This window comes from Eurosta solidaginis, unplaced genomic scaffold, assembly GCF_040869045.1.
Source record: "Eurosta solidaginis isolate ZX-2024a unplaced genomic scaffold, ASM4086904v1 ctg00000128.1, whole genome shotgun sequence".
Lineage (NCBI taxonomy): Eukaryota > Metazoa > Arthropoda > Insecta > Diptera > Tephritidae > Eurosta > Eurosta solidaginis.
In genome coordinates, this window is record NW_027136902.1 from 554,810 (window position 1) to 575,084 (window position 20,275).

The 20,275-nt window shown below is 39.9% G+C and overlaps 1 pseudogene; it reads right to left on the reverse strand.

The window, feature by feature from the left end:
- LOC137235733 (protein serrate-like) overlaps positions 1-20,275 on the reverse strand; it is a 267,267-nt pseudogene that overhangs the window by 241,691 nt on the left and 5,301 nt on the right.

The following is a 20,275-nucleotide window of genomic DNA, read 5'->3' on the forward strand; positions in this document are numbered from 1 at the left end:
CCCCACACAAACTCCAAGTGCAAGTATTTGCCGCTAGCTCATCTTCTTTTAGACTTCTTCTTTTTCTTATTTTTTTTCATTTCACTTTTTATGGTGGACATCTGTTCCGAATGTATACTAGCTAGCGCACTGGCACTTTTCTTCGATTATTCATTAAATGAACCAACAGATTGTGGGTCCAGCCATGCTTAACATGCAGAACCACCACCATTATTGAGCATCAGTTCGGCGCAGTTGTCGTGGCCATATCTTTCTTCAAGTTACGTTTACGTAATTATGCCCAGCTGTATTTGTACACAGGATATTATAACTTTGATTGGATAAAGGTTGGTTGTACAGGTATAAAGGAATCGAGAGAGATATAGACTTCCATATATCAAAATCATCAGTATCGAAAACAAATTTGATTGACCCATGTCCGTCCATCCGTCCGTCTGCCCGTTAACACGATAACTTGAGTAAATATTGAGATATCTTCACCAAATTTGGAGCACGAGCTTATCTGGACCCAGAATAGATTGATATTGAAAATGAGCGAAATCGGATGATAACGACGCCCACTTTTTATAGAAGTATATACAATTTTGGAAAACACAAAATACCTGATTATTTAGTAAATAATACACCCTACCTACCTACACCCAGAAGTTGAAATTTGACGTGTGGACTGATATTGAGCCTCTCAATTTTACAAATATTATTAATCATATATTGTTAAACCTATTGTTACAAAATTTGGCAGAGAGGTTGCCTTTACTACACTGAAAGAAAAATACTGGTAAATTCAACCGAAATTTCTGTCAATTTTTATCCATCGCAATAAGATATTGAATCAACTGCGCACAAATGGTTGATTCGTAATTGACCGTTTTAGTAGTCAAATGAAAAAAAAAGTTGTTGCGACAGCTTTGTACGAAAATACCTATGTTGTGGGATTTGCAAGGCAGGTGAGTTTTCACTGAGATCTTTTCATGGCAGAAATACACTCGGAGTGCTTGCCGAACAGTGCCGACCGCTTACGAAAATTCTCTTCTAATTGAAAAACCTTGTTTCTAAAATTTTTATGTTGCTTTGCCCGGGGTGTGAACCCAGGGTGTTCGGTGTGGCAGGCGGAGCACGCTACCACCACACCACAGCGGCCGCCATATACATACGTAAATATGTGCATACATATAGTACACAGCATACATAAGTACAAAGTAGAGAGCGCAGTGAGCGTAAAATTCGCTTTGAAATTTGCTCATGTATTGACTGTTGATCGCTGTTGAAATGACCAGTGAGATCAGTTGTGTTAACAAAAAATCAGTTAGATTGATTAGCAATCTGTCAATTTTACAGAATCTTCTGTTAAAATGACTAAACTATTTTGTTCGCTTGACAAAGAACTCGGTCGAATTAACCATAATTCGATCAATTTCACCGAATCTCCGCTAAGTCAACAGAACGAATTTGTGTGGCACCGCCCCTTTTATGACTAATCAATTTTCTATGTTTCGGGAGCCATAACTCGAAGAAAAATTAGTTCAAAATAGAAACATATGTATATGTATTTTTGCGCTGCCTTGTAACACTATTACAAAACAAACAACAACAGCATTTGAAGTGTACAGCTGGGTATGTAATGTTCGGTTTCACCCGAACTTCGTCTTCCTTACTTCTTTTTTTGTTTGTTTTTTTGCAAATATTTCACCTTGGCTCGAGCGGCTATCCTCCAAGTTGGCGGTGCAACATGTATGTGTGCGCAGAAGCCTCCTTTAATTCAAGTGCGCGCGAAAACGCTGAAGACAACGCATTCGTCGACTAAATCATGTTTTGAGACTTTTCGTAGAATTGCGCTCGTGTTGAATCTTATTAATGAATGTCATGTACCCCAGTCAGTCAGCAGTCGTCGCGCTATCTTCTTATTTTGCAAATGTATTAGTTATTAGCCGCCAAGCCGCGTGAGCCATTTGTGCGAAACCTCATCGACACATTTTAAAAATGAAGCGCATCAAAAGCGATTCGTTTGTTGTGTTGAAGAGTCAAAAAATGATGACGTATCGCCATTCGAAAACTCATAAGCAGGTGTTTATAAAAGCAGGCTAATGTGTATTGGTTGATGCTATGCGACGACGTATCTTTGTAGGCTTGCGATTACTTAAATTATTCTTGCATATTTTTTCTTTGCTGTCTGTTGCAAATCGGCTTAGAGTTCATCAATGACAAGTCTTGGTTTGTATTAAATATTTGGCTTAAGATCTAAAGACAACACATAAAAAACTTGCTTAGAAGTCACTACAACATCAACTCTGTTGATTAGAGAAAGTGATAAAAACTATAATACACACAACCAAAGCTTTAAGTTACTTTATCTGTTTGGAAACCATCGTTAGCAGTGAAAAAAATGCTGCCTAGAAATTCAGTCCTTGTTGTCAATAAGTGACTGAGTCGGAAATTGAAAACTTAAACCCTCTCGACGAACAAATGTCACACTCTATAAGTCTCACATCATACCTCTCATGATGCGGCCTCGGAATTATAGACTATGCTGAAGGTAGGTAGCATGGCTTTTACGTGCTCAGTAGTAAATTTTCAATAAATTTATGGTTCTGCCCACCGAGCGAAGGCATTTGGATTGTCGCTTTCATAGAAGTTACTGCGACATCTAGCTGTAGATGGCAATACAAATCACGTATGCATTGATTCATATCGTTGCAGCCAATTGTTCTGCTGTGAGAAGAGCTATGATTGGCTCTTTCATCGTTATTTTTGGTAGGCATGATTGAGAATTGCGATTTAGATCAAATTGCTATATTGATCTATAACAGTCGCATCCACAGATAAAAAAAAAACCTCCACCTTTAGTAGACTAGGTCTAAGATCACGTCGTTGTTCGGAATCTCCGGTAGCTCTGACTCTTTTGGTGATCCCTTAATTGTAATATTTTTAAGCGCAATAAAAAATAACCACAGAAAAAATAGGTTCGTTAGAGCTAATTTTTGATTGAACAACTGAAGTGCTTTCTAATGTTTGTTTGCAACCTCAACTGAACTCTCTATTGAATGGTTTCGGGTTCCTCCAATCCCTCAACAGGGCAACCTCATCCAAGTTTCTTAACTACCCTAATATCGTTCTAGTCCATTGTCAAATGATTTCTAAAGGCTTTGCATTTTCTACGAACTTTTAGGCGTATGCTGCAGCTGACATACGCTTCGTCTGGGGAAACACGGCTTATCAAAGATCCTCCAATCATACCCTTTTATATCATGCTCCGAAAACGGGGTATAAAATAATTGTGATTGTTGCTGTTCTAGCTGCAATGTGTTGGCAACAATTTTTTTACCCCTTGATCTTTGGGCTGCGGATTTTCTGGTCTCTTATGAATTATATGCCTACCGCGGAAAAATATTCCTACCCTTTAAACCTACTGGGTTATGGGCTTTCTGACTGCGGACATTCTAACCTTCTTACCAGTTTCGACTTTATCGCGGACAGAACGATAATTGTATGCCGATAACCGCTCCCTATACCACCTTCACCCCAGTCATTCCAGCGAGAGAGGGGTGGGGAAGAGGAATTTTCAGGGGGCATGGGTCCGGTTAACTTCTTCACGGATTGGTCGAAGCTGGACGGAAAGGTTGGTTGGGGGTCTTTTGTCAAGAGCTAAATTTAAGCCCCAAGTTTAAGTTGGCTGATCACTGCGGTGTATTCCAAGCGGAAGTTGCTGCGATTAAGAATGCGGTGGATGGAATGCTCTCCAGTGCTACTACGGTTAGGGAACTTAACATCTACTCTGATAGCCAAGCGGCTATCTAGGCCTTGAGCTCAACTACAGTGCGATCGAGGGTGGTCTGGGAGCGCCTGAACTTTCTGTAGGGATTTCGGGATCCCGCTGGCCACCTGTGGGTTGCTCCTCCATAGCTGGGCCTAGAGCCAGCTCAGCAAACGTTGGGCGAACACCACCTTTAGCAAGATCTTTCTGGCCGAAAGCGGATGACAGGAGGTCTGCCGAAGTACTTGGGTTCACTAAGGCTCACCTATCAATGGTCATTGGGGTTTGACAGGGCACTGTCCCATGGGTATCCATGCGGTACGTCTCAATATACTGGAAACTCCATCCTGCTGCAGCTGTATGGAGGATGATGAGGTTCCAAATTGATTGTCCAGCTTTTGCCAGAACTAGGCGGAAGTACTTCGATCGCGACTCACTTGGATCTCCCGAGGATTTATCCAAAGTTGAGATCGGTATCATTCGGAGCTTTATCGTTGCTACCCAACGATTCTCTAAGTATGCTTTTTGGTGTATGTGGTATCACAACGGGCCTTCGGGTTGTCCAAGTGAGCTATCCTTATCAGGGCAGCTACCACCTAACATAACCTAACCTAACGTAACCTACTGGTCTGGACTCCCCTCGCTCTTCAGTCATCTCCCCACACAGTGTGATGTGCATTCACATTCGCGCCTGTGAAGAAAGGCCACTTTGTGCTCTACCTCTTTCCCCTGCCCTTGCAAACTTTTATGGTGAAGCTTCCTCTTATGAGCCATGTGACAATATACCAAGAAAAGTGCCTTCCCCCTCTCTCGCTCGATGGCCACAACTGCAGGCCCTCAGTGCGGAATATTGACAACATAAATAAGTAACTGTAGCTCTCTTTCTAATATCCTGTTTGATAAAGTTAACACCAGATCCACGTACATCGTAGTACAGAAACATTTCGTTACAATAAGAGTCAAGGCTGCTGGAAGAGCGCCAAGTCAAACAAATCCCCGTCGAGGGTGCGAAGGAGTTCGCTTCTGAATTAAAGATTTATTTCAAGAAACCAAAGCATCATAGAACAGTTTGTCCTCTTCCAACACGCACGTCTTTACGACAACGTCGTCATTTTAAACCTGACTGCTTATGGGGGACGTAGTGTGCACTCTTCCGTAACGAGCAGTACGAGCAGTTCAGATTCAGAAGGACCTCATCACTTCTTGTGTAGTGGAGATCTGCGCTCTATCATCCACCTTAAACCTTGGACGCGTGCCTGGTATTTGGAGGTTGGATGCAACTTTCTCTATCCACCAAAAATTCACAATATGGTGCATGCCATGAAATAAGTTGTGGTGCTACTATAGTATCGAAGTGTGAAATCGCTTTATTCTGTTCGTCATGCAATATTTCAACCATGGAGCTCCCTTGGCACAGTTTCAACCTCGGTAGACCTCTGCAATCAATTAACGTCACGACGAAAGTGCTTTGCTACGCCATTCGCAATTTACAGAACAGCTGGAGTCTTGATGTTATCTCCCTTAGAAGCAATATCACTACTAATTTCCCCTTTTCTGATTTTATGATTTGAAAGCAGTTGTTTTCTTGTTAAAGCGCCCGCTTTGTCCTTTAATTTTAGATCTACATTTCTTGGCGGTACGACTAGCCTGCAGCTCTCTGCCTCTTCAAAGCGGACCCTTTATTCTAACCTTTTGTCACTGAACTGCCTTCGACCTACTTCAACGTCTTCACGGGTCTATGCCAACCGCCCTGGGTTAATTGCGCCTCCCAAGTGCTAACGAGTTCTTAATGCTGCTCGGTATTGTAAGATTGTTCTGTTACTTTCTCTGCTTCGTTCGTTATTTTTATTTCATCGAACAAAGCTCATTATCTCATTTTACACTCCAAATCCAACTCACTGCTTGGACCGGTCTGACTTGCGACTCTGTTCTTCTTCTCCACTCCTAGGTAGGTAGGTTGAACTGGCCGGTCCATGAGGACCTCACATAGACTGAATGAGTCCGTAGTGTTACCAGAAGTTTGTTTTAACGACCAAACTGAAAAACCCTATCAAAAACCAGGACCTATGTTATAAAATAACTCCGTCCTCTTGGCAAATACTAGAAGCTTCCTAGGACTTAAGCCACTTGCTGCTTCTAGATCTGAAAGCTGTATCACTCCTAATAGCTGGAGTCTTAGCCTGGAAAGTGCAGGGCACGAGCACAGAACGTGCTCGATCTTTTCCTCCTCCAACTCGCACTTCCTACATCTGCTATCACTGACCAAGCCTAATTTAAAGGCATGTGACGCCAGAAGGCAGCGTCCAGTCAGAATACTCGTCATGAGTCTACAGTCCTCTCTTTTTAATGATAGAAGCAACTGTGTTAGTCTAAGGTTGTAAGACCTACACATAACCTTCGACACTTTACAGCCCCGAGCTTGAACCCACGCCTTTCCCACTTGGTCGATCATGTGCACCTCTCGTATTCGCTTAATCTCGCCCAATCTAATTCGGACATCTATGGAGCAAGCTCCAAGGGATGCGCCCTTTTTAGCTAGCTCATTCGCTTTTTCATTCCCATTTATCGCCAAATGCCCTGGGACCCAATATAGATGTATGCTTCTCCCTGTCCCAATTCTCTCCAGAGACTGCTTACACCCTAACACGCATTTATATGCTGTGCTATGCGAGATTATTGCCTTAATTACTGCTTGACTGTCAACATAAAAGCTGCAGCTTAAGCTATTATATTCCAGGGTTTCTACTGCTTTGGTTACGGCTAATATTTCCGCTTGGAAAACGCTACAGTAATCCGGCAGCCTGAAGGATCTGCTTATTTCCGGATCAGCGCAGTATACCGCAGACCCTACTCCTTCCACTACTTTGGAACCATCGGTGTACACATGTATCGCCTAGCCCGCCATTTGCGCACCCTTGCGCCAACCGTCCATCTCTATTGTGGCCTTAAAATCTCCCTCGAAGCGCAGATAGGGAATCATGTAGTCTGTTCATCTTGTGATTGATGACGGTGTACTACTATGGCCATATGGTCGGCGCTCAAGCTGCCCCGAAGCACCGAGCCTGGTTGCGGTCCTTAACGCTTTGTTCTTTGCTACCAGGTCTACAGGTGAGATATGCAGAATGGCAAACAGTGCGGCCGTCGGGGTTGTTTTCAGGGCTCCCGTAATGCTAAGCATCGATAGTCTGCATACCCCCTCTAATTTTTTGAGGTATGTTGTTTTTTGTGTGGCTTTCCACCAAACAAGAACTCCATAGTATAGAATTGGTCTTACAATCGCAGTAAAAGCCCAATGAGAAAGAGAGGGCGACAGGCCCCACGTACACTCCAGCATTCTTTTACATGCAAAGAGTGCCGTTGAGGGCTTCTTGACCCTCTCCTCCACGTTGAGCTTCCATGACAGCTTACTGTCTGGGATGTTTCCTAGATATTTTGTGCAAGGTTTCTCCTGTAAGGCCGCCCCTCCTAACTTAGGCCTGGTCCAATTTGGGACCTTGTACGTCTTTGTAAAGAAGACCATATCCGTCTTCTCCGCATTGACTTTCAACCCGACATTAGATGCCCAGATATGAATATCCCGAAGCGCCCGATCCATCAAAGAACCAATCGTTGGAAGGCGCTTTCCACTTATGACAATTGCAACGTCATCTGCGCAAGCCGTAAGTTTTACGGGTCCCTCATCGAATTGCCTGAGCAGTTGGTTGATGACCAGCGTCCACAGCAGAGATGATAGCACCCCTCCCTGCGGCGTTCCCCTGTCCACTGGTTTCGTGGCCTCGTACAATCCCCATTGTGATGTAATCTTTCTGCAAATTAACATGCAGCCGATCCATCTAATTAAGGCAGGATGTACTTTAATGTAATTAAGACCATCCATAATCGCCCATTTTGCAACATTATTGAAAGCCCCGGCAATGTCCTGTAAGACTCCTAGAGCATACTCCTTATATTCCAGGGATTTCTCTATGCTTGTTACCACCCTATGTAATGCGGTGTCTACCGACTTGCCTTTGGTGTACGCATGCTGTGTTTTGGAGAGCAGCTTTTCATCCACGTTGGACTTTATGTACACATCTGTCAGCCTCTCAAAGGTTTTGAGCAGAAATGATGTTAAGCTAATGGGTCTATAGTCTTTGGGATACACGTGACCGATCTTTCCCGCCTTTGGTAGAAAAGCTACACGAGCAGGTCTCCAAGAGTGCGGTACATGATTCAGTCTTATGCATCCATCTAATATTATTTTAAGCCATTTCACGACCGCCCTACTTGAGACTTGTAGCATGGCCGGGAATATACCATCTGGGCCAGGCGATTTAAACTTAGAAAACGTCTTCACTGCCCACTCGATCTTGGTATCGGTCACCAAGCCCGGCACTACTAGCTCCGTGATCGAAGTGTGAGTGATGTTTGCTGGCTCTTCTAAACCGTCTCCCGATGGGAAATGTGTATCGAGAAGCACCTCAAGGGATTCCTCACTATTACGTGACCATTCCCCGTTCTCTTTCTTTATTAGTCCCTGGACTATGTTTCCTTTTGCTAGGACTTTTTCAATCGTGCTGTTTCGCTGGAGCACTCTATGTCCGTACAGAAACTTTTCGATGAGTTTCTCTTCGCCCTGGTGATTTCACGCTTGTAGATTCTCAGTAGATCCCTGTACTCGTCCCAACACGCTTCGCTTTCCGCGATCTTTACGAGCTTAAACATTTCTTTTACCTGTCTTCTTAGAAGACTCAGCTCATTGCTCCACCATGGCGGCTTTGCTTTTCCTCTGAATCTTCTCAGAGGGCAAGTTTTGTTATACGCAGTCATAAGCGTCCTTGTTAGGAATTCATTCCACTCAACCAGTTCTTCTACATTAGCAACCTCTTTGGGTTGTCCCAGTTTTTTTTTCTACATGTTTCTAAAATTTAGTCCAGTTCGTTGAACTAGGGTTTCTAAATGTTCCTCCCTTCTCTGCCATATTTAGGGGGATGCTGAGGCTGATGTAGGCATGGTCGGAGAAGGATGGTCTATCAAGAACCATCCAATCATACCTTGATATATCACGCTCGGAGCTCAATGTAATATCCAGAACATTGCTGGATGTTGGACCAATGTATGTAGGGACATTTCCCCTGTTGGCTATCTGCAAGTTGGTTTGCAGGATGTAACAAAACAGAGATTCGCCTCTCTCGTTCGTATCTGCTCCTCCCCACCCATCGTGGTGCGCATTTGCTTCTGCGCCTATGACTAACCGCCCTTTGCGCCCTTCCTCCTGTATTAGCCTTTTGCACTCCATCGGTGGAACTTCCGCAGTATGGGCCATGTAGAAGGACGCCAGGATAAATGCCTGCTTATTCTTTTGCTCAACGGCCACCGCTATGAGATCCTCAGTGGTGTAATTAGGCAGCATATATGAATGCAGCTGTTTCCATTACTACAGCTCGCACCCGTCCTTCCGTTTGCGCGTAGTAAACGCCAAACCCGCGCGCTAAGTCCAAAAACCTTTCCCCAAGATTAGAGCAACAGCTCCTGGATCAGCGCCACGTCAAACGAACCCTCCTCAAGGGTTAGGAGGAGTTCGCTCGACGCCACTTTACTGTGTTGCAGGTTTATCTGTAGGACTCGCAGCACCATTGGGCTGTTTGTCCCCTTCCAGCACCTTCGCCTTGACGTCGTCGTCCTCCCATTGCCCTTTTGGTTTAGAGTATTCGAGGCCCCCTTCAGCCTCTCGTGACTGTTGTGCCGGTTGTTCCTCTGTGCGAGTCACAGCACCATTTCGCGGTTAGTCCTTTTTCAGCACATTCGTGGTGACTTCGGGAACCTCCACCTGTCTTTTTTCCCTTAGGCTTTTGAGGTCCTTTTCGACTTCGCCCACCTCTAGCGTGTTAGGGTTTTTATCCTCGGGTCTTCTTTTCCTGAGTCGCATGTAAATTTTGCCAGTGCCAAAGGACATTTTGCCAAGCTGCGTGTACAAAATATCCTCCGCCTGCTTGTTTATTTGGAAGATGTAGAACTGACCATCCTCGGTAGGCCGAGATACAGTAAGTACTTTCCAATCCTGTGTCGGTATGTTCGGATTCTGATTCTGCAGAAGTCGCGGTGTATCCTCCGACTTCATCACGCATGGTATCCATACCTTAACTTTAGGTACAGTGGGGATTTGCGCTTTATCCACCACTTCAAACCGCGCGTTCGTGCCTTGCCTTTGGAGGTTTGGAACCACTTCCTCCAGCCACCGCAAGCTCTTGGTGTTGTCGCACGCTATCATCTTCACACCATTATACCATCTCCCCGAATCAAAGGTTGGAAGGGGCTTACTTGGTTGTTCCCACATCATCTTAAGCATTAAGCTAATAAGCTCCCTTTACACAGATCTTCACCTTTCAGTAGTCATTTGTCCGAAAGGACTGCTACGATCAACCAGCGCCACAGTCAGTGACTGCTTTGCCACCTCACTCATCTTCTCGGGAAAAGCAGGAGTCTTAGTTTTATCTCCCTTTGGCACCTCCGAGAAAGCCGGAGTCTTAGCGTTAAGTCCCTTTAGCGCCTGCGAGAAAGTCGGAGTCTTAGCGTTATCTCCTTTTGGTTTATCTCCTACTTCCGTAATTGGAACTCCCCTCCGACTCGCAGCTTTCGTGGTAGTTGCTACCTCGCTGTTGGATCCCTTCTGTTCTACAGCTATGGGCCTACTTGTCTTGTCTATGCGACTTCCCTGCCTCGCGGCTCTAGGACTGGGTCCTTTCTGCCTCTTGAAAGCAGACTTGTCGCCTTCCGCCGAACGCTGCCTCTTCATTCTGCCATTCGACCCTTCTTCCTCCTCGTACAGATTGCAGAACCGAGGGTTTCTCGCAGCAAACCTTTTGAACTGCCTTCGACCTACTTCTACCGCTTCATGGGCTCATTCCAAGCGCTCGATCTCCAGTTTTGTTGGGTCGACCACTGCTCCCAAGCATTGTACAATTCTTAGTGCTACACGGTACAGCGATAGAGCTCTTTTACTTCCTCTTCTCCGTACACTTCTCCACACTTCTACTCCGTTTTCATTTGTGTGCTTTTCCAATACGGAGTCCATTGAATCTGCACTACTCTCACTCAGCGGTCCAGTATTATATACGGGGAAAGAATCGTCCGCCACAGCAGCACCCTTTACTATAGTAAGGCCATTAATACTTCCCGAGGTGGCCCGATATCGGGAAGGCTCCGTTCGAATACAGCCGAATTTATCCCCTGGCTGCAAATCGTCCAATAGGCACGGTCCGCATAACACCCTAGATTAGGGGGTTGGTAGTTCTTGGTCACCGACATCCCGCCGCCCTCCTATGAGGCGAAACGGCGTAGATGTCAGTCCTAAACAGCTCCGCCTTATAGTCGGGCGCTATGGAGTTCGGCTAAGCCCTCACACCAACGACAAGGTGCCTAACCTAGTGAGGGTTCTCCACTCCTAATTTTCATCATTATAAGATTTCGAGTGATTCCTCGCATTCGTATGAAGACTTGTCTGAAAAGAGGGTTCAGCGGTTTAATATAAAGTTTGATGAAGGAAAATCGTTCCCACTGCAGCTATGGCGAGACTATCTCCACCAACGTAAGGTGCTGCTGAAATATAGCTGAATATACCCTCTACCTAAAAATTATCCCGTAGGCACGGTTCGATTAACATCCTGGATTAGTGAGGCTGTAATTTTAGGTTGTCGTCATCTCGCCGCCTTCCTTTGAGATATAGATACCACTTCCACATTTTCGGTTGCTATGGGCTAACTAATCCATCGCATCATCCCCATGTTATCTAAACTAGTGGGGGTTGTTTTAAAAAAGGTGGCAGGGGTGTTTTTGTCAGGGCAGTCCCATATTTTTACGTTGCTCTGATTGTTGTTTTGCTGCACAACAACCTGAATAACCTCCCTTGCTGTAACTACAAAGAAGACTTAGGAGCTAGAATTATCAAATAATTTCGTGCCTTAGTGTTTATCTTTTTAAATATATAGCCGAAACCAGCTCGGTGTCTTCAATATCGAGTCTTCAAAGTTAATGTTAGCCTTACCCAAAAATCTTAAATGGAACAGAAGATATTTGACAAGGGCGGAAATATTGTTCCAATACAAATGAGAAAGGAGTGTGAGTGCGTGCGGGTGTGAGAATGGAGGTGCGGGTGAGATTGGGAGTAGGAGTTGAAGTGAGAGTTAGAGTTGGAGTGGGTGTGAGAGTGGGGAAATTAGAATAAATATTACAAAATGGAAAATAAACAAGTAAGGAATGCTAAGTTCGGGTGTAACCGAACATTACATACTCAGTTGAGAGCTGTGGAGACAAAATAAGGGAAAATCATCATGTTGTAAAAAGAACCTAGGGTAACCCTGGAATGTGTTTGTATGACATGTGTATCAAATGGAAGGTATTAAAGAGTATTTTAAGAGGGAGTGGGCTATAGTTCTATAGATTGACGCCATTTAGGGATATCGCCATAAAGGTGGACCAGGGCCGACTCTAGAATTTGTTTTTACGATATGGGTATCAAATGAAAGGTGTTAATGAGTATTTTAAAAGGGAGTGGTGGTAGTTGTATATGTGAAGGCGTTTTCCAGATATCGACCAAAATGTGGACCAGGGTGACCCAGAACATCATCTGTTGGATACCGCTAATTTATTTATATATATAATACCACGAACAGTATTCCTGCCAAGATTTCAAGGGTTTTTCATTTTGCCCTGCAGAACTTTTTCATTTCATTCTACTTAATATGGTAGGTGTCAGACCCTTTTTACAAAGTTTTTTTCTGAAGTTATATTTTGCGTCAATACACTAATCCAAATACTATGTTTCATCCCTTTTTTCGTATTTGGTATCGAATTATGGCATTTTTTCGTTTTTCGTAATTTTCGATATCGAAAAAGTGGGCGTGGTTATAGTCCGATTTCGGCCATTTTTTATACCAATACAAAGTGAGTTCAGATAAGTACGTGAACTGAGTTTAGTAAAGATATATCGATTTTTGCTCAAGTTATCGTGTTAACGGCCGAGCGGAAGGACAGACGGTCGACTGTGTATAAAAACTGGGCGTGGCTTCAACCGATTACGCCCTTTTTCACAGAAATAAGTTATCGTCCCAGAATCTAAGCCCCTATCAAGCTTCACGAGGTTTGGTAAATTTTTGTTCGACTTATGGCATTAAAAGTATCCTAGACAAATTAAATGAAACAGGGCGGAGCCACGCCCATTTTGAAATTTTCTTTTATTTTTGCATTTTGTTTCACCATATCATTACTGGAGTTGAATGTTGACATAATTTACTGATACACTGTAAAGATATTGTGACGAATTTACTTGCAAATCCTCTTATTTGCAATCCTCTGCTGAGTTCGTATCACTAAACTGTTGAATAAATAACTCCAATATTGAATAATGGAAAAATGATCTTTATTAAATTACTTTACAATAACACTTATACTTTGCTACTCGCTGGCTTAATAACCAAACTGATTGATAACTCAAATGAAACTCTACTATTGGCCGCCAGATCGCGTGCTTAATCAATAACTGATTGATTGCTCAACTCAAACTGAATTACTTCTTACTCGCCTGCCCCGCTTTTATAATTTACGCTGCATACTTCTAGGCTCTTCGATTTACAGAAGTTACTAGTTAGTGTCGGCTACAAAATCGCCAGCCACAACTACGTGCACAAATTATTGCTCTCTCTTGTGACAACTCAGATAAGTTATATGCAGGTGCCAGCGCATCGCCGCTCCGCCGCTCGCACACGTACACATGTGTAGACGCAACTATTCATTCGTTTATGCAGATACTTAATGATTGAATCACCGATGTGAACGTCTGCAGTTTGCAGTCTCTCGCGCATACATAGGCGTATAAGTAAATGCATCTGTGTGTGACATCTTTCGGCTGCCTTATATATGTGTATACATGATGTGATTATTGACGTAAATACTGCTTATCGTGGCCTTGGCATCGCCTTAGTGATGGTATAACTTAGTGATGTTAATATCCGTGACAATATTAAATTTTTTGTTAAAATTTGACTTTAAAAAAATTTTTTTTTAAAGAGGGCATGGCAAATTTCATTATGATATCTTCAACGACTGCCAAATTATAGCTTGTAAAACTTTTAAATTACCTTCTTTTAATTTTTTTTTAATTTTACTAATTTTCTATTCTGCATTACAAGTTCAACTCACGTACCAAGTTTCATCACTTTATTCGTCTTTGGTAAGAAATTATCGCACTTTTTCTGTTTTTCGAAATTTTCGATATCGAAAAATTGGCCGTGGTTATAGTCCGATATTGTTCATTTTAAATACCGATCTGAGATGAGTGCTCAGGAACCTACATACCAAATTTCATCAAGATACCACAAAATTTACTCAAGTTATCGTGTTAACGGACGGACGGACGGACGGACATGGCTCAATCAAATTTTTTTTGGATCCTGATGATTTTGATATATGCAAGTCTATATCTATCTCGATTACTTTACACCTGTACAACCAACCGTTATCCAATCAAAGTTAATATACTCTGTGAGCTCTGCTCAACTGAGTATAAAAAGGAGTGGACAAATTGATAAGATCTTTTCCTTACCTAATTTGAAAGAGATCTAGTTCAATGATAAATCGCAAGTAGCAACATGCGGCATGACTCCCAATTTTGGCAACAAATCAAATCTCCTATTCCATAACTGGTCGCGTGACAGGCAAACTACAAACAGAGCGAGACATAAAGATGTTTAAGAAATTTATCTAAAAAAACTTGAAATTTGATACAGATTAGTCAAAAATTAGAATTGCACTTTGTTATTTTTCTTAGCTGATTCGATCAAATCAAAATAAGTTCAAATAGACTGTAGACAGCTGGATTATCCCTTTGAGTTGGGCATATCAGCTTGATGGTCAGTTAAGCTAAAAAAGAATACAAAGTAAGTACCAAAAAGCAAAACGCAAACAAATCCAACGAACAGCAACCGACAATAAACCGTCAGCCACCGCTCAACCGTTGATTGCAATCAAACGTGCACAAGAACTGCGATCTCAAGAATATGCAGACGAAAAAGAATTCTTTGATGGTTCAGATTTTTGCCTAATGAAGATAATTTATTATTAGATTTCGTTTAATTAAACTGAGATAAGTGAAGGCGGCATAAAAGAGAAGAAATAAAAAATAAAACAAAATTAAGAGGAACAACAAAATTGGACAACATCAGGAACTGTAAGTTAACTCTCGTATCCCTCAACGTCTTGCTGCTACAAAAACAAGAATTTTCTCAAATGCCGCATTTAACCACCAAATTTTATATTTAGTCCAGCAGCGTTCGATGGTTTTAAGGCATTTGTTTTGTTTTTTAGATTGCTTCCTATTAAATTTCGGTGGCTTTTTATTATTATTATTTTTGTTGTTGCTCGTGTTTTCTCCTTCACTTAACTTCTTGGTGTTCTTTTTAACAACCTCGTTCCTTTGGTTACCCAATCAGTTGGCAGTTTTGTTAATTTCCCATCAAAAGTCAGATGATTGCCCGTTAAGATCAATGGGAATGAGATCGAAAATATAAAGCAAAATTAAGGACAACGAAAAAGACCAAAATGACTTCGAAATGTTTTTAGCTGCTGTAGTAGTAAAAGTTAGCGTAGGATTTAACCAAAGCCTACCATATATGCGCCTTGGCCTTAAAGTAATTAAGAGTCGAGTTGTTGTGGTTAAATTAGGTTAGATTCTGGTTTCTGCCTCTCGGCTGGGCAGAGAAGCGCTTACTCATTTTAGTACCAGTTACACATCTATGTTAAAATCGTTTCTCCCATAGATATGCAGCTCAACCATCTTGTCTGCCAAATGCATCATAGAGCGAAGCCTATTTAAAAAGTTGCTTCGCACAAAAGGGCTATGGACCATAGAATGCTGCTGTAGCACCCTGATTTTCTAGGTAATCTGCAGGCTCATTACCTTCATGTCCCTGATGTCCGGCAATCCATCCTAACAAAACCTTGCTTTTGGCTCCCAGGTCATTAATTATTTCAATGCAGTCATCCAATAGATGTAACTGTGTAGGATTGCAAGACACGGCCTGTCCGACATAATGTAGATGCCCTCTCCGTGTACATTCTCTACCGCAAACTTCTTTTGCATGGACTTCGGCCTTAAATATGGTGGGGTAGCATTCAAAGGAGTTATAAATAAATAATATCAATTCCTTGTATAATCCGTTTCTCTTCCCACCAAGAGCTCGGCCTAAAATCTCTATCGCGCCTTGCATTTATTTATTTTATGCGTTAATCTTATTTATAATGAAATCATAAGATCAAGTAATCTCTATTTAGCATAACTAATGTGACTGGCTGCTAACTTTTACCGTCTAGACCACACAAAATATATCGATCGACATCTATAAAAGGCGCGCATGCGTCTTAAAGTTACACAAAATATTCCAATAAATTAAAAAATAAAAAAATTAAGAAAAGGATCTGACAAAGTAAAACATTGTGGTTGATTTTAGTGGCCCCCCAAAATAAGCAATCTACTAAACGGCAAAATATAAAACGTACAATCATTTAATTTAATTAAGGACCGCCTTCTCGTTTATTGGAATGTCGGGCTACCAAACGCAGAGCGCTTAAATATACAGAAGCAAACATGTGCCAAGACAAACACACACACACACACGTGCTTACGTATTTTTGAATTTATTTATATCCAGCCGTTCTTTAGTATCAAAAGGGAGTCAGATACAACACCAAAATAAGTAATAAATAAATTAAAACATATGGGCATTCGCTACTTTTATCACTTTTTGGAGCAAAAGGGTTACAACAATTTTATTTTCCTTTTTTTTTATTTTAGTTTTTTTGAGATTTTTGTGTATTAACCTTGAATGTAACTTAATATACGCTTTAATATGTTTGGCTCCTCATTGAAAAATGTGAAAAATCTAGCATTAGTAATTAACATAAAAAAATGTGTGTTGGCACTAATGAGCGTTACGAATGTACAATTTCAAATAAGATGCATCAACATTAACTACAATCGATGACGTTGGTTTGGGTGAATACTAGGGCGGGTCGATGTAAACATCACTCATTGCTCTGTGAAAATCGTATTCTAGGGATCAAAATAAGAAACTTTGCCGAAGGAACCATACCTCTAAAACGAATTCTGATGTCCCAATTTGGGTCGAATTTTGGGTATCAGTTAAATCAGTAGACATACCAAAAAAATTTACATCATGCTTGGGTAAATGACTCATTGGGTTTTCGATAGTTGTTGATATAGTTGCTTCATCTTGCGGTGTAGAGGATGATGGATTCATTGTAAACTTTTTGATTTGGAATGGTCACTTCACTTATTATTTTTTTTTTGAAATATTTTTTAATCTGAAATTAGCACTTCACACATTGAGTTCTTCACAACGACTTAATGCATTCACAAAAACTGTTGCGTTATATATGGTCTACGAGACGAGGTAAGAAGAATGTAAGAATTGTAAAAACGCTAATTTCTAATAATTTTTTTTTTAATTTCTTTTCTATTACTAAGTTAAATTCATTTTTTCAATTACATATGTTCTGACTAAATAAATTTCTAAAGAGAAAAATAAACTCCAAAAAGAAAAAACATAGCCATTTAGCTGATTTTTTCATGTAAAGTGCAAAACCGGCGATTTTTTGAAATGTATGTATGGTGAACCCCCATGGGGGTTCCAGGGGGTGTGCCACTGGCATCGGTGAGTCGGGCCTCCAAAGTTAGTGGGGGTCGGTCATACATTTGGACTGGATTGGAGCACTCTAAATGGGTCAAAGTGGGATTTTTCAAAATTTGCCCCTACCCAAAAGTTCGACCCAAATTGGGGGACATCAGAGTTCGTTTTAGAGGTATGGTTCCTTCGGCAAAGTTTCTTATTTTGATCCCTGGAATATGATTTTCACAGAGCGTTGCGCGATTTTTTTGCCTCCCCACAAATCGACCCGGCCTAGTGAATACCCTTAATGCTACATTGTAAACGGGTTTCTTTTTATTGCTTCTTTAAGCCGTGCGGTGGTACACAATTACACATTTTTAAATTTTTATTATTTTTTTTTTTTTTGTATAAATCTTTGATTTTTTTCCCACTTAATCCACAACAAATGTAACTCATCAATTTTATTGCCTCATTTTGGTGGGATAAGAATTTCCGAAGCACATCAGCGCCACTACAATGTTCAATGTCCAGGTACACCAAGTATTATATCTACAAGCACGTATATATGTGCTCCATTAGGGTGTGTATATTTATTGAGTTTTTTATTTTTTTTTTTATGAGAAAACAAATGATATAGATTCAAATAAAAAATTTAGCAGAGAATTGACAAAAAGCGAAATTTCTGTATATAAGAGAATTTCAATAAAAAGGTGTTAAATTTGTAAATTGTGTCAAAATTTACAGATGTATGGTTGTAATAATGTTATAGGGTCTGCACTCGCGAGTCATTTGTGTACATGCGGACTTGCCGTCATAACCTAACTCATTTTGATAGTCAGACGGGGTCATATCTCTGTGACTTATACTTCAATATTTACGCTAACTTATTGAAACTGACATTTGACTATGACTCACTTTGTGTAGAATACACTGGACTTAACTTTTATTCGTTTCAGATATCTTTGGTTTAAGTGCTGCTCTCGGCACACATTTCTTCCTCCCTCTGCTCCGCCTACCACACCGAAGATTCTAGGCTCAGATTTGTACAAAGCAACAACAAAAATTTGGAAAACAAAATTTTTCAGTTAGATTAAACTTATTCTAGGCGGGTCGCCCCTCGGCAGTGCTCGTCAAGTACTGCGATTGTATATCTGTCGTGAAAAGCTTCTCAGTGAAAACTCATCTATTTTCCAAATGCTGCATGGAGTCGACGTAAAACATGTAGGTCCGCCAATTTGTAAATTGGAAGAGAAGTTAGGCCTTGATATCTTCGGAGGTATATCGCGCCTTGTATGTATTTTATTTATTTATTCTTTTTAATTTTAAGTTTTTTTTTGTTTTCATTTATGTTATTTTATTTTCTTTTTTGTTTTATCTTATTCTTCATTTTATTTTATTTTTTTTACAATTAATCTTATATTATTCTGTTTCAATATACTTTATTTATTCACTAAGCTCCCCTTTTATTTTATTAATTTAATTGAATTTTATTTTATTTTATTTTTTATAAAATTATTTTTGTTTATATTTTTCATAAAATTTTTTTATTGTTTTCTTTTATTTTATTTTATTTTACTTTATTTCATTGCATTTCATTTTATTATGTTATTTTATATTATTTAAATTATTATTTTTTATTTCATTTTGTTCAATTTTGTTCCTCTTATTTCACGTTATTTTATTTTATTTTATTTTATAATATTTTAGTGTATTTTATTTTATAAGTCTGTCTCGCTAATTAAATTACATATGTATATGTATTGATATAATAGTAACAGCGGAAGTATTTATAATTAAAGCAAATATTGTAAAAATCAAAAAAAAAAAAAAAGGACGGTTACTAAGCTTTTATTGTGCGCCTAAACCAAACACAATAAGGATTAAATAACATACAAAATTAGTATGTACCTAAATAGTGAATAAAAGGAATAGCAACAAAATGACATTACTTATTATTAAGAATTCATGAGCTTAACACCGGCTTATAATAATTGCATATTCAATTATTATGTTTTTCTAAGAGAAACTGAAAATAAAGAAACATTTACTGGCATATTGCGATTGTACCATTTCGAAATCCGCCACGAATTCATCATCAGGGAATTTCGTAATGTTATCAAAGGTTTCACCGAAATTCGAACCGCGAATCATTCTTAATAATTATTCTTAATAATAAGTATAAATTGAACACACCATTAAAAAACAAACAGGCATTACGTTATTTTATTTTATTTTATTTTATTTTATTTTATTTTTTTTATTTTATTTTATTATGTTTTCCTTATTTTACGTTACTTTATTTTATTTTAAATTATTTTAGTTTATTTTATTTTATTTTATTTTATTTTAGGTTATTTTTTTGAAATTTATTCTATTTTGTATAATTTTTATTTTATTGCTTTTTATACTATTAAATTTTTCTTTAATTTTTTACTATTTTTGATTTAATTTTTTTATAACATTCTTTTTTTGTTTTATTTTATTTTATCTGTATTTAACTAGCGGGACATGTTCATATTACTTTATAAAATTGTTTTTGTTATTGATGTAGGGAAAAATTACAAAGTTTACAAACGGCGATGGTTACTAGGACATGTTTCAAAATTTCACTCCTTCATCAGCTAGCTTCTCGGGAGCTGAGTATTGAACTCGAAATCTCCACTTTATACTACTGTATCGGCAGATGTCTTCAGCCTCTCAGCCATTTGAGGGCCCGGTGCTTGCTCTGTAATGAAGAGGTGAAATTATTTTATTTTATTTTATTCTATTTCATTCATTTTATTTTATCTTACTTGGTTTTGTTTTATATTATTTTTTTTTGCATTCAGCAACTATGTCCAGTTTTTTTGAGCAAAAAGATGTA